Source organism: Lissotriton vulgaris, chromosome 3_1 (genome assembly GCF_964263255.1).
Source record: "Lissotriton vulgaris chromosome 3_1, aLisVul1.2, whole genome shotgun sequence".
NCBI lineage: Eukaryota > Metazoa > Chordata > Amphibia > Caudata > Salamandridae > Lissotriton > Lissotriton vulgaris.
Genome location: NC_141689.1, coordinates 1,292,377,858 through 1,292,393,457, shown reverse-complemented (window position 1 = coordinate 1,292,393,457; position 15,600 = coordinate 1,292,377,858).

The window sequence follows — 15,600 nt, the reverse complement described above, 5'->3', positions numbered from 1 at the left end:
GACATTTAGTGCTCAGTGCTGGCGGCGCAAGAGTGAACAAAAATATACAATATTTATATACAGGGAAAATATACAATGATTCAACTTTTGGTCTGTACAATCACACATATACCACTGTATACTACATAGGTTAATTCTCATCACAGGGTATTGAAAATACAGATCCAGCCATTCGTCGACGTTTCGACCCTCTAAGCGCGTACATATGACATCAAACACGGGTCTTCATCAGGACTGGGAGGGGACAGAACAGCCTAAGTAATTAAAAAGGGAGGTGTTTTAATACGGATATTCTGAAAGGCATCTACTTATAAGTGCCTGTGAAAGACCTGATTGCACTCACCTTCAAAAGAAATCAACTGTCAGGGTGGTGTATCTTGAATAGCTTGAACTGCGTGTGTCTGTTCAAATAGATAGAGGACCTAATTAATACCTTGGTTATATAGGGTTAGGACCACACGAATTAGCCCATTTCCTCTTTTTCTTACCCATCAGTGGTGCGTAGAATGCTCCCACGGTGGTTGTTCTTATGGAACCGCTGTGCGGACTTTATTTTCTGACTAGGAAAACGATGGGTATGTATTTAGCATATCATATTAATAGGGCAAACAATGGGCAAGAGTCATACAGTCTGCCTATGCTTAAACTCACCTGGGTATTTGGATTACTCTTGTACCCAGTCGTGCTTCCACATATGTTTTAGAGAGCCAAGGGATAGCACTGAAAATCAGATTAAAAAACTGGTATTAGCGCACTGTCACGGCGATGTCCCAACTGTTAGTGCATTAGCATGGGCAGTAATACGGGGACTAGGCTTACCTTTAATTCAATTCAAAATGCTGGAAAAGAAACCTCTTCCTTCCTAGCGTGGTCACGACTGCATCTTCCTTCCTAGCGTGGTCAAGACTGAATCAGATCTACCGGCGTCTTTGCAATCACCGGCGCTCGCCGCTCTATTTAGAAATGCCGCCGGGTTGATCAGAGCGACGTCATGACGTAGTGCGCGTGGTTACCCTGGTAACCAGTAAGTGTATATGTTCCAATTGGACATCAGCCGACTAAGTCATCACGCTAGCGTATGACACGGCCAGCGCTGCGTGGTTGCCATAGTGAATCGGGTTTTTTTGGAAATGGGGAGGGAATCTTTAACCCGACCAGGCACGTATTGCTAGTGCTTCTATCAACTACTCGGTTGCGTGGGCAAACCGAAGAGATGTTTGTCTCTTTAAGTGTTGACACAAGACCCATGACTTCAATAATTATGCTGACACATCTCATATGTAACTCCTGAGGGGACAAGGGGGTCACATATCTTAGTGATCTATCGTGACATCCCTTGGATAAGTTCAGAATGGCATGAACTAGTGCCAAGGTGTTCATTATTTTGTTAATTAAAACAGCATCGCGCTTATAAAATTTCCGTTTTACAATATATACAACATTATTACAAATGCAATTATACTTATTCAGGGAAATTTACAAAGGTATACAAGTATATCAATGAAGCATCTGATCATATATTCAATGTGAACCAGCTTTTATAAAGCAGGTACCCTCATCTCAAATGCAAACAACAGGAAACATTTCACAAGGTTCTTAATCATAGTTGTCCCATTTGTCTATTGGTTTCCTCAGTCTCATTCAATCCATTTCTTACTGAGTCTAAGGAATGTATCCAACGGCATTCCTTATATTTTAGTGCATTTGAGATTGAGCCTCCCCTTGGGTTGATATGTATCTTTTCCAAAACCCACCATTTTATATCTTGAGGAGTATGTTTATGAGTATTGAAATGCTCCACCAACGGAGCTCCCTGTGTTTTACATTTTACTCTACTCATGTGTTGTAGGATGCGTGTTTTTATTTTTTGCGTTGTTTGTCCTACATATATTTTCGTACATGGGCACATTATTGCATAAATCAGATGGGAGCTGTTGCAATTGCTAAAGTCATGGAGTTTGTATGTCCTGCCTACGTGTGTGAATTGGTTCCCCTCCTGACAGAGGTCACAGGCCTTGCAAGAACCGCACTTAAAATGACCAATGATGGGTGGCAGACTCAACATACTCCGGAGGTCCGGTTGTTTTTCTGGTTCTAGGTAGGCATGTACGACTTCATCCCTCACATTCCTTCCTCTCTTGAAGGCAAAAATGGGTTTTTCCTCAGTCTTCAATTCTCCAGCAACCAGGTTCCAGTACTTTGATACAATCTTTTTTACATCATTACTTTTTGTGTTATAGGTCGTAACACACACGATGTTATTCAAGTTTTCTTTTTTCTCCTTGACCTCAAGTAATTCATCCCTTGGGCTATACCAGGCCCTCTTCTTCGCACGCTTTAGCAGATTTCCTGGATGTCACGATAGATCACTAAGATATGTGACCCCCTTGTCCCCTCAGGAGTTACATATGAGATGTGTCAGCATAATTATTGAAGTCATGGGTCTTGTGTCAACACTTAAAGAGACAAACATCTCTTCGGTTTGCCCACGCAACCGAGTAGTTGATAGAAGCACTAGCAATACGTGCCTGGTCGGGTTAAAGATTCCCTCCCCATTTCCAAAAAAACCCGAATCACTATGGCAACCACGCAGCGCTGGCCGTGTCATACGCTAGCGTGATGACTTAGTCGGCTGATGTCCAATTGGAACATATACACTTACTGGTTACCAGGGTAACCACGCGCACTACGTCATGACGTCGCTCTGATCAACCCGGCGGCATTTCTAAATAGAGCGGCGAGCGCCGGTGATTGCAAAGACGCCGGTAGATCTGATTCAGTCTTGACCACGCTAGGAAGAAAGATGCAGTCGTGACCACGCTAGGAAGGAAGAGGTTTCTTTTCCAGCATTTTGAATTGAATTAAAGGTAAGCCTAGTCCCCGTATTACTGCCCATGCTAATGCACTAACAGTTGGGACATCGCCGTGACAGTGCGCTAATACCAGTTTTTTAATCTGATTTTCAGTGCTATCCCTTGGCTCTCTAAAACATATGTGGAAGCACGACTGGGTACAAGAGTAATCCAAATACCCAGGTGAGTTTAAGCATAGGCAGACTGTATGACTCTTGCCCATTGTTTGCCCTATTAATATGATATGCTAAATACATACCCATCGTTTTCCTAGTCAGAAAATAAAGTCCGCACAGCGGTTCCATAAGAACAACCACCGTGGGAGCATTCTACGCACCACTGATGGGTAAGAAAAAGAGGAAATGGGCTAATTCGTGTGGTCCTAACCCTATATAACCAAGGTATTAATTAGGTCCTCTATCTATTTGAACAGACACACGCAGTTCAAGCTATTCAAGATACACCACCCTGACAGTTGATTTCTTTTGAAGGTGAGTGCAATCAGGTCTTTCACAGGCACTTATAAGTAGATGCCTTTCAGAATATCCGTATTAAAACACCTCCCTTTTTAATTACTTAGGCTGTTCTGTCCCCTCCCAGTCCTGATGAAGACCCGTGTTTGATGTCATATGTACGCGCTTAGAGGGTCGAAACGTCGACGAATGGCTGGATCTGTATTTTCAATACCCTGTGATGAGAATTAACCTATGTAGTATACAGTGGTATATGTGTGATTGTACAGACCAAAAGTTGAATCATTGTATATTTTCCCTGTATATAAATATTGTATATTTTTGTTCACTCTTGCGCCGCCAGCACTGAGCACTAAATGTCACAAAATTGCACTTTTTCACATTTTGTACAGCCTTCTCTTGAAAATTACAAAGAGTATTTATGAATGACTATAATTCATAAAATAGTGCATAAATACAAGATTGGTGTGGGATTCTGATCTTTTTGTATTGTACCTGATACACTACATATAACTATGAGTGAGTAAAAGAAATGTGGCACACCCGAAGGAACCAATTGTCGTAATATTGATTAACTGCCCAGGTTCTTAGGGATACTGGGTTAACCCCATTGGAGATTTCACGAGACCTATAACTGGGGCAGCTCCAGAGCAGGAAGGCAGTTGTATCCTGGAGTCGAGAGACGCAGTGAAGAACTCATGCTTGACGGACTACTGGCGCTGCCGTAGCCCTGCCTTGCGAACTATCGTCCTGCCTGCTGGCGCTGCCGCAACCTTCTGAAACCTTCATCGTCGTCGGGACCTGCTGGCGTGGCCGCGGACCGTTTGTAACCACCACCTTCATCGGGACCTGCTGGCTTCGCCGTGGACCGTCGCTACCTTCAACCATCTCGGGACCTGCTGGCTCCGCCGCGGCCCGATCATCTAGAACGCCGAGCTCGAGGATTGAGAGCTATTTCATCTAACCGATTGGTAACTAGACTGTCCCGCTACCCCTTTCCCAATCCAGAGACCAGAACCGAGGGGACCCCTGAGTCCAGACCTCCTTGTACCATTTTACCGTACTTAAAGAATTGCTTATAAAGTATCGTTGAACCTTATCCTTGTGTGGTGTACGTCTGTGGGGGGGGAAGTTACTTGTCTGTACGATCGCTGGAGACGGTTCTCCCCGGAGACCTCTCCCCCTATACTCGGCCGACCCTCCCGGTCCGTCTAACATTGTGCAAATCAAAACAAAATCAGGGGGTTTTCCCGGGCTGCTGGAGGCTTGGTTTGTTTAAAGAAGGCGTTGTGCTTTCTAGGAGTCTATGGGAGTAGCCTTGCCGTATTTGGACTGCATGGGCTATTACTAAATATAGATATGATTCCTATGCCTTTATAAGGATATTATTTATTATACCCACATAAGGGCATGAATCGGGAATATTGAATTAGGGTCCTAGATAGAAACATAACAGTGTGGCTCCATTCCTGGAGCCCTCCATGGCCATGGGGCCGGCTCCTGCAGTGTCCCAGGATGCCCACCCTGGGACACTTCTGTTTGCTATGTCAGGGCGGGAGCCGTGCAGTCCCGCCCTGTCATAGCCAACACTGCTTTGGCTTTTGGAAGCAAGAGCATGTTACCTGTTCTCAATCCAAAATCCAAAGCAGATTGCTTTTCCACAAGGGGAGCTACATGTCAGCAGCTCCTCGTGTGGAAAAGCAATGCTGGCTCCCGCAGCCAACTGGGGGCCGACTAGCCCACCAGGTACATCCAGTAAGCACCACATAGTTGTGTTGTAGGTATGTGTAAAAAGGGGTGTGGCCTCGGACCACCTCTTTGCAACCCAGCTCTTGGCACGTACTGGAGATACCTGATGGGCTATTGGGCCCTCAGGGACCCTCAGGATTCAAGGAGAATTAATCCCCCAACTCAAAACCCACCAGGGGGTACATTTGCACAGTGGTGAATGGAGGGGCGGGGCCTGATGTGACATGTGTGTACTTATCCAATCACTCTGCCAAAAACCAAGCACTTATAAATTCACCATGCACTCTCCTTGCAGCACTCTAATCATACAGTCACTACCATGCACTCATGCAATGACCCATGCACTAACTCATGCACTGCTAAAATACCCTGAGCACTACCCATGCAGTCCAGCCATCGCCCTGTCACTACCCATGCACTTCTCCAATCACTCTCCGAGCACCATGAACTTATCCAATCATTCTGCGAAAACCCAAGCACTTATAAATTCACCATGCACTCTCCTTGCAGTAATCTAATCATCCAATCAGTACCCACGTACTCATGTAATGACCCAGGCACTAACACATGCACTGCTACAATCCCCTGAGCACTACTCATGCAGTTGAGCCATCGCCCTGTCAGTACCCATGCATCCTTCAATCACCCAGCCAGCACCATGTACTTATCCCTTCACTCCACCAAAACCCAAGCACTTATAAATTCACCATGCACTCTCCTGGCATTACTCTAATTGGCCGGTCACTACCCATGTAGTCATGCAATGATCCATACACAAACACATGCACTGCTACAATTCCTGTGTACTACCCATGCAGTCCTATAACCACCTACACACTTCACATTCACTCCTTCAATTCTAGCAATCACCCTGTCACTCCCCAAGCACTCCTCCAGTCACTCAGCCACTTCTATGTACTAATTCAAACACTCTGCCGATACCCACGCACTTATACATTCACACCGGCACTCTCTGTGCAGTTTTCTAATGTTTCATTCAGTAGCTACCGACTCATGCAATGATCAGGCACTAACTGATCACTGCTACAATCCCCTATGCACTACCCATACAGTCATTTCATTTTCATTTCAAAACTTTATTTCGATTTCATATAGAAACCATAAAAGTATACATAAACAATTTTTAAAAACATTTGAGTTAATCAACCATAAGATCACAGTACATAGTTACATAATTATTAAAAAACAAGATCCATCAATATCTTTTTCTGATCACCAGAGCAGATCTAATAAAGTTTAAAACGGCATTACAGGTATGTGCAGTTGACAGGGATAACAAATGGTCTTATGCTTCTTTATAATAACGCGTTTCGAATGTTTCCAACAATGGTTTAAGGAAAGTGTTTCTTGGTGCTTTATACAAAGTACAGAAAAACATGAGGTGGAGAGCATTTTGTGAAACCCTATTGTTACAAGGACTGTAGGGTAACTTCTCCCACCAACCCCCCTGCTTTGGGAAAGCAAACAAAAAGTGTAAGGTGCCAAGGCGAAATCTCGTAAGATAAAAACGCCATTGTGTGTTTGTAATAATGACAAATAGAACTGGGGGACTAATTTTCCCCTTACACTTATCACATGGTCATTTGTCTTTAAAGAACCTGAACAATTACTGAAAGCAATTTTAATAGTCTCCTTGGCATCCCTACCAAGCAGTTCAGGATTGGTAAACCTCTTACCTAAACCTATGTTATTAAAAGTCTCTCCAACATATCGCAGCCACGGGATTTGGATGTAGTAATCAAGCTTAAGGCAATCTTGAATAATGTCTTTGGTTAATTTCAAGTCTTCAGATTGCCAAACCTTAGCCCATAATGTTAAAGGGGCAATGTGAATAACATCACTTATAAACTCGATTCCAATTTCTCCGTGGCAAAATGTATTAGATGTACCCATTGGGACAGATAATAAGCGTTTAATAAACTTATTTTCAACAGTTTGTATTTTTTCACAATTATACGAGCCCCAAACTCCTGAACCATAGGTCAAAGCAGAAACACACTTAGCTTTGTATAATGATGTGATTTCTGCTACACATCGCTGGCCTAATTTGCTGGCAAAGCGGAAGAGAGCTTCAATTAGCTGTGCAACCTTCTGAACCCGTGCTGTCAGCAGGGGCTCCCAGCTCAATTTTTTGTTAAAGAGGTTACCCAGATAACAAAAGTTATCCACCTTCTCAATAGTGGCATTCTTCACCACATATTTACGTGTTTTAACATTTTTTGGACCACAGGTCATGGCAAATGATTTAATAAAATTAACACCTAATTCTAATTTGCCCATGAATAAATCAAAGGCATCCAGAGAGATCTGCATACTATTGGGGGTAAGTGCCATTAAAACAGTGTCATCTGCGTAGGACAACATTGGGATTCTTCTTCCATTTATCTTTGGGAAGTCAGCAGATGTTTCTAACAAGAAACCCTCTAAGCCGTTTGTATAGATCAGAAATAAAAAGGGCGCTAAAATACATCCTTGTCGGACACCTTCAGTGGATAATATAGGTTTTGATTTCTCAACACCACGGCCATATCTGACCCTAACCGTTGTAGCAGTGTGTAACCTGCGAAGCAGGGTAACCAGTGGTTCTTCAAAACCCATAGAGTCCATCATACGCCATAGTTTGTCCCTACATACTGTATCAAAGGCGCTGGACAAGTCCATGAATGCCAAGTGTATAGAACCGTTCTTGGCACCCATGTACTTGCCCATAATCAAAGCAAGGTTCAGGCACTGCTCGTTTGTTCCTTTGCCTTTCCTAAAACCATATTGTGAGTCCACAATTACCCCTGAAGACTCAGCCCAGGTTTCCAGCCTTGCCAATATCACCCTACCCATCAATTTACATGTTGAGTCTATTAGTGATATTGGCCTGTAGCATCTAGGATCATGTTTGTTACCCTTTTTAAAAATTGGACCCAAAACGGCCTCTTTCCAAGAGGTCGGAATAGGACCAAGTATTAGTGCCTTAAAAACATTCATAAGTAAAGGAGACCAAAACTCTCGGTTACATTTAAAGAGATCTAGTGGTACTGAATCAGGACCTGGGGCCTTTGCAGATGCCCCCTTAGTCAGGGCAAGCTCTACTTCAGCAAGCGTTATTGATTCACTCAACTTCTTTGCTGATTCCACGTTAACATAGAGGTAATCGTCCTCCTCCGGGGTAGCAGTATATGATATCTCTTTGGGATTAAAGATTTTGTTATAATGAGTTACCCAGGTTTCCTCTGGTAAGTGAACTCGGATAGTGTTTTCGTCCCCTGATTTCAGAAAGGGTCTATTTATTACTTCCCAAAGAGTCTGTTGTCCCTTAGATCTACTGCCTTATCTAAATCTTCCCATGCTTTGGATTTCAGTTCATTTTTCCTTTTACTAATTGCCTGTCTATATTGTTTCCTAGCTATTGTAACCATATTTCTATCTCTAGGGTTTTGGCGCAAAGCTTTAGTTAAGGTGGTTTGAGCTGCAGAGCACTCAGCATTGAACCATTTAGGCCCCTGATCTAGGTTCTTCCCCCCTACCTTTACTAGTAAATGTGTGGCTACATTTTCCATTAGTTTCTCAAAACTGGTGATTATATGGGCTGGGTCAGGATTAGTCGAAAGGCAGATGTCAATCTGAGCCATATTTTCCTTAAAAATATCCATCTCCAGTTGTCCAACCACTACTTTGTTCCATTTCACCGTAATACCCTGATTCTTAGTATGTACTATCGGTTGTTCCTGGAACGATTTTGGATCAGTAGAAATGGAAAAGCTCAAGGTTAAGGGGTTATGATCACTAGCCGGGTTTATCTCAATTTTAAAACCTTTTAAATGATTAAAAAGTCCCATGGAAATGATTGCAAAATCAATTGTGCTTGTTCTACCCCTTGTGCCCTGAAAAGTGGGTATATCCACATTACTCGAGAAACTATTCATATCAAGGATACATAGGTTATTATTTATTAGAATGCTATTTATGGCTTCACCTTGTACCCATAAAGTCCTATTACCACTTACACACTTTTATCTGCTCCTTCAATCCCCCCGGTAATACCCATGAAGTCCCGCAATCCCACTGTCACTCCCTGTGCACTCCTCCAGTCACCCAGCCACTACCATGTACTGATCCATACAACTATAACACCAATAGTGGTCAAAGACTGAGAGGGGGAATGCTGGAGTGCATAGGTAGTCCTCAGGGGATTGTAGCACTACATCTGTTAGTGCCTGGGTCATTCCATAAGTACATGGTTAGTGACTGGATGAATAGAGTACTACAAAGAGAGTACATGCCAATACCCATCCCACCAGTACCCATCAGCAAAACGTTGGGGACAGAGGAGGACTTTCTGCTCCTCTACTGGTTGTTCTGCACATCTCTTCTTCTTCCTGCACTTTTATTCATCTTTCTGGACTTCTGTTGCCTCTGCATTTTTCTGGCTTCTTTCTGTGTTTTTCTTCCTCTTTCTTCACATTTCCTACCTTTGTAGGCATAGTTAGAATTTAGCATTTAAAAAAGCTTTGAAATTCACTGAAAAAACATAGGTTTCAGGGAGGCTATAGTTAGAAGTTTTCATTTAAAAAACCTTTGAAATTCTCTGAAAAAAACATAGGTTTCAGGGATTGTTATAGTTAGAAATTAGCATTTAAAAAACCTTAGAAATTCACTGAAAAAATAGGTTTGAGGGACGTTATAGTTAGAAATTAGCATTTAAAAAACCTTAGAAAATCACTGAAAAAAACGCAGGTGTCTGGGACGTTATTGTTAGTTGGCTATTTCACTTGTACAAAACCATGGAAATTCAGCAGTTATAGTTAGTTGAGCAAATTATAACTCGTGCCCCTGCAATGCACTGCTGATGATGTCACATATTAGATAAGTCATGACATGGTCAGTGACATCACTGATGACATCACTGATGACAACAATTACGTGATAATCCGATGCATCTCCTCATACCCTAATATAACCTTTGATACACGTACTCTAAAATACAGACTACCATTTTGGAAACCATAGACACACCAATACCAGTTAGTACATACCCACTCACTATTTCCAAGGTCTATATACACATCCACTCATTCACCCATACAGTCACTCATACAAGTAGTCAACCATCAATACGGCATTATCATATTAACTCACATAGCTATACAAACACTCACACACCACCACTCATCCATAGAGTTACACACACCTAGTCAGACATGCAAACAACCAATCACACTCCCATGTACTCACCTATACAGTTATGTACACACCACCTCACTTGTTCAAACCTATACTAACACTCCATACAGCCACTCTCACAATCACTCACTCTCACATATACTCATGTATACACTCCAACACTCATATATACTGCCTTTCAAATATGCAGTTACTCACACATGTACCACTGAGGCATCCATTCACTTACCAACACACCAATTCACACACACACTCACCCATACAGTCCTTCACAGATGCACTCTTGAATCCATATACCCAGTGAATCCTACACTCACATACCTATGCAGAGAGTCACCCCAACCCACCCACACAGGCACTCAGGTACACACACAGATACTCAGACAACCAATCAATAACACATTTATGTCCTCATTCAGCTACTCACCAAAACATGCAACTGCTTACAAATCAACTGACAAACTAAAATGTGTGAATATCTGTATCAGTCACTAACCCATGCATTTAGTAAGACACATTTAATTACTCACTTATACAGTCAGTCACGCAGCTACTAAATCATCCATCCAGACACTTATACACCACCCATCCAGACACTTATACACCACTCATTCTTCAATGCTCCTCGGCATATATATAAAACATATTTAAACTTTATAGAAACACATAGTCACTAGATGATATCATCAGTGATGTCATTTAAGATGTCATCAGTGATGTCATTGACCATATCATGAATGATGTAATATGTGACGTCATCAGCATTGCATTGCGGGGGTATAATGTCCCTGAAACCTGTGTTTTTTCAGTGAAAAAAAATAAAGAAATATATATTTATAGGTTAGAATCGTGACACATGATTGAGAACCAAAACCAAAAGACCAGAAGGTTTAAATAGCGGAGAGGAGTTAGCTGTCCATTTATGAATCTCCCGATAATTGAATATACTACTGTGCGTAACTGACATATTCTGGGTTAGCAATATGTGAAAAACAAGGACCCCCTGATGAGGATAAAGTTCCTGGGTCAGGGCAATTAACTTGTGGAAAACAAAACACCCAGGCAACATATAGATACAGGCATAGTTCAGGTAACATATTAATAATAAATAATAAATAAAGCACTAAATTAGCACAGAAATTTCAATTTAATGAATTTTATAAAAGTGTCACGAAATAATTCATTGACATAATGATTAAAAAACAGTAAAAAGATTTCTTTCATTGAGTATATAACAGATACATGTTATTTGTTTATATAATTTAATAACACAGTAGGGAGATGGTTTCCGTCTACGCGTTTCCACACGTTTAAAGTGTCTTCCTCAGGACACTACCATCTTGTTACTGAAAATAGATAAACAAGGTATTTTAAAAGTGTGTCTCTGTGCTAGGCAGTGCACAAATGTCAATGCATTTTACTTGAACAATAAAGCCAGTGATTTGATAAAACATCATGATATACCACATTACATCAGTTCATTCTATTTTCTTTATCGTAGAGAAACTATTGGCAGGACATGGTCCAGTTATGACAAACATTTATCATTTCATCACATAAAAACATAATTGGAAACAAGAGAGTCACAAAGGTTAAAAGACAAGATAGAAATAGTGCATAGATACTTAACAAAAAAAAGACTAGTGCATCCTTTACAGAGAGAATACTAATACTTAACAGAAAGAAAGCTGGTATGAATCCTTTACAGAGAGAAAACTGGTGTGTCTCAAGTTGATGATTTAGATATAGATCTATTAAGATGGTCAGGAATTATTTTTATCTATTTAGCTGTACTTCAATCAACTACCCTAAGGAGACTAAGGGACAATACGGATGGTGGATGATTAGATATGTGAAATGCCATAGTGGTTGGGAATATTATTTAGTCAGGCAAGATATGAAATGTCAGTGCTTACCATGTATAAGCCAGTGGGGTGGTGTGGCACTCTGTTTAATTCTAATTTAATCCAATTCTAGGGTAGCTTGGGTGCTGATCGGTTAGCTACCTCTGACCAGTGGGGAGTTGTCAAATGAATCAAAATGGATGCTGTCAGGCTTGACAGGATAGCCTATCGCACTCCTTAGGGAGATATGTTGCTCTCTCCGATGTTTAGACCAAAGTTTAAAGAAAACGTATTCAAAAGTATACCAAAGGAAAATGACTTTTCACTCAAATTTATTCTTGTGTTCAAAGTTATTCTCGATGTATGCTATTACATCACAGCTATATAAAGATTCAAAAACGTTCCAAGGTATTCAAACAATCCATTCAATCGGTATTATAATCCTCCAAATACCCAATGCATTTCGTGCAGTCCGCACTTCATCAGGAGAAATACATTGTTATCTATAAAGTAAAGTCAAATGAAGTTCTGTCAAAGATAGTGGAGAAGACCACAGTCTATCATAGAAGAAACAATAAAAGATTTTTTTTCCACAAAACATTGTCAACCGATCTATTTACATGCAAGGTGAGGGAAAATGAGATGGTGCGTGAAAAGAATAATAAAGCATAGTCAGGGTGAGAATATTAAAACAACTGATGGTTTTGCCTGTGATTTCTAAAGCTGATGGATTCGCCTGTGTGGTAAAGAACTCCCATCATGAATTACGAATAAACTTTCCGTGTGGGTTGAACTAAGATAGTGAAAAAAAAAATGATAGTGCACATAGCTGTTCACACAATTGCCAATAAAACGCTATGGACATCGTGACCGTGACGGGAATTGCACCGGGGTGGTATCGGGTGTTTAAATTAACGAGACTACGACGGGGTTACTTTCTAAAGTATAGATTGTTTGACACTTACCAGGTGGGTAATCGGGTGGTAAACGTAACCTGTCTTCTGGCCCAGGCGGGATCGAGCTTAGGCGTACTGCGCATGCGCTTAAACACGATGTAAATAATCAGTTCCCTCGTAACCCGGAAGTGTGTTGTATCTCACTTAAAATGTAAATGTGCATTTAATTTACAATGGTGAGTTTCAAATCGTGACGATATTGTTAGTAACAAATATAACAAATAGAGCTGAATAAAATCAACCATGATTAGGTCCTTGCTGTTGGTTGTGCCGGAGAGTGTGTGAAAATGGGGGCCATGTTGGTGAAGTGTGGTTCACATTAAAAAGGTGCTGTTGACTAAGAGAAGAGTCAAAGGGGTATGAAAAAAGGAGTCTGCTGAGTTAAAGAGTATGGTGTAAAACAATACATCAATATTGTAAACGGAAAATAAATCAACAAAAATCAGGATAAATGACAGTATTCACATAGTGTAATTCTGTGCATAACAAAGTGATGGAAAGTTAAGTTGAAGTCTGAAGGTTATTCAATAAGTTTTGTGAACATATTAGAAAGGTGTATCTGTGGGAAATTATAGAAAGCAGCTATATTCAAGCCGTTCATTTAACCCTGTTGGGTTACAGGAATTCAGTTTTTTAATCCAAAATATTTCGCGTTGAAGCAGTCTTTTTTTATTGTCACAGCCTTGCTTCACAGGAACACACTCCAAAACCATGAATCGAATCTGGCTGATGTTGTGGCTGTTAGAAATGAAGTGTGCGGCTACAGGAGCCTTGGTAGACTTGTTTCTTATAGTACTCTTATGTTTAGTCATTCGAGTTTTTATTTTCCTCTCTGTTTTTCCCACATATGGGAATCCGCATGGGAATTTTAGTAAATAAACCACATTTTTAGAGTCACAAGTGGCATTGATAAAGAGTTCAATGGGTCTTCCTGTGGTAGGATGGTTGATAATGTTACCACGAATTATGTTATTACAGTGTCCGCAGTTAGCACATGGACTCGTCCCTGTGTACCTTATGTTTTTATTATGTACATCCTTTTCAATCATATCCTTAAGATTCTTTGATCTTTGATAGGCGTACAAAGGTTTTGTGAAGAGTCCTTTAAAGTCAGGTTCCTTTTAAACCATTTGCCAATTTTTCAAAATGATCCTCTTTATCTGTTCACTTCGGTTTGAGAATTTAGAAACAAAAACTGGTCTGTTCTGATTTGTATCCTTTGGGTGTGTCTTGAGTTACTCTGATCTGGAAATGGTTTGTGTTCTCACTTTCACTTCTTCAAGAACATTTTCCGGATATTTCCGTTCACAAAATTTTGTGATCATCTGATTTTCATTTAATTCATAAATTTGAACATTCAGTGATATTTTTTTCATTCTTAGCAGCTGGGAGTAGGGTAATTGACGTTTCAATGACATGGGATGACAACTGAGATACAACACACTTCCGGGTTATGAGGGAACTGATTATTTACATTGTGTTTAAGCGCATGCGCAGTACGCCTAAGCTTGATCCCGCCTGGGCCAGAAGACAGGTTACGTTTCCCACCCGATTACCCACCTGGTAAGTGTCAAACAATGTATACTTTAGAAAGTAACCCCGTCGTAGTCTCGTTATTTAAACACCCGATACCACCCCGGTGCTAATCCCGTCACGGTGACGATGTCCATAGCGTTTTATATACACGGGGCAATTGTGTGAACAGCTATGTGCACTATCATTTTTGTTTTCGATATCTTAGTTCAACCCACACGTAAAGTTTATTTGTAATTCACGATGGGAGTTCTTTACCACACAGGCGAATCCATCAGCTTTAGAAATCACAGGCAAAACCATCAGTTGTATTAATATTCTCACCCTGACTATGCTTTATTATTCTTTTCACGCACCATCTCATTTTCCCTCACCTTGCATGTAAATAGATCGGTTGACAATGTTTTGTGGAAAAAAAATCTTTTATTGTTTCTTCTATTATAGACTGTGGTCTGCTCCACTATCAATGACAGAACTTCATTTGACTTTACTTTATAGATAACAATGTATTTCCCCTGATGAAGTGCGGACTGCATGAAATGCATTGGGTATTTGGAGGATTATAATACCGATTGAATGGATTGTTTGAATACCTTGGAACTTTTTGAATCTTTATATAGCTGTGATGTAACAGCATACATGGAGAATAACTTTGAACACAAGAATACATTTGAGTGAAAATTAATTTTCCTTTGGTATACTTTTGAATAAGTTTTCTTTAAACTTTGGTCTAAACATTGGAGAGATCAACATATCTCCCTAAGGAGTGTGATTGGCTATCCTGTCAAGCCTGACAGCATCCAATTTGAGTGCTTACCATGTATCATATCTTCGGATAATGTAAAGAAGATTAGTCAGAGTAAGTCCGGTTGGGGTCTAGACACAGGACTTCTTTATCTATTTATGGCCACCAAAACGAGAAAACCAGAAGAACCAGCTGTTACAATAAAGACACGGTTATGTTGGGCAAAATAAAATAAAAGGTTAACCATGACTA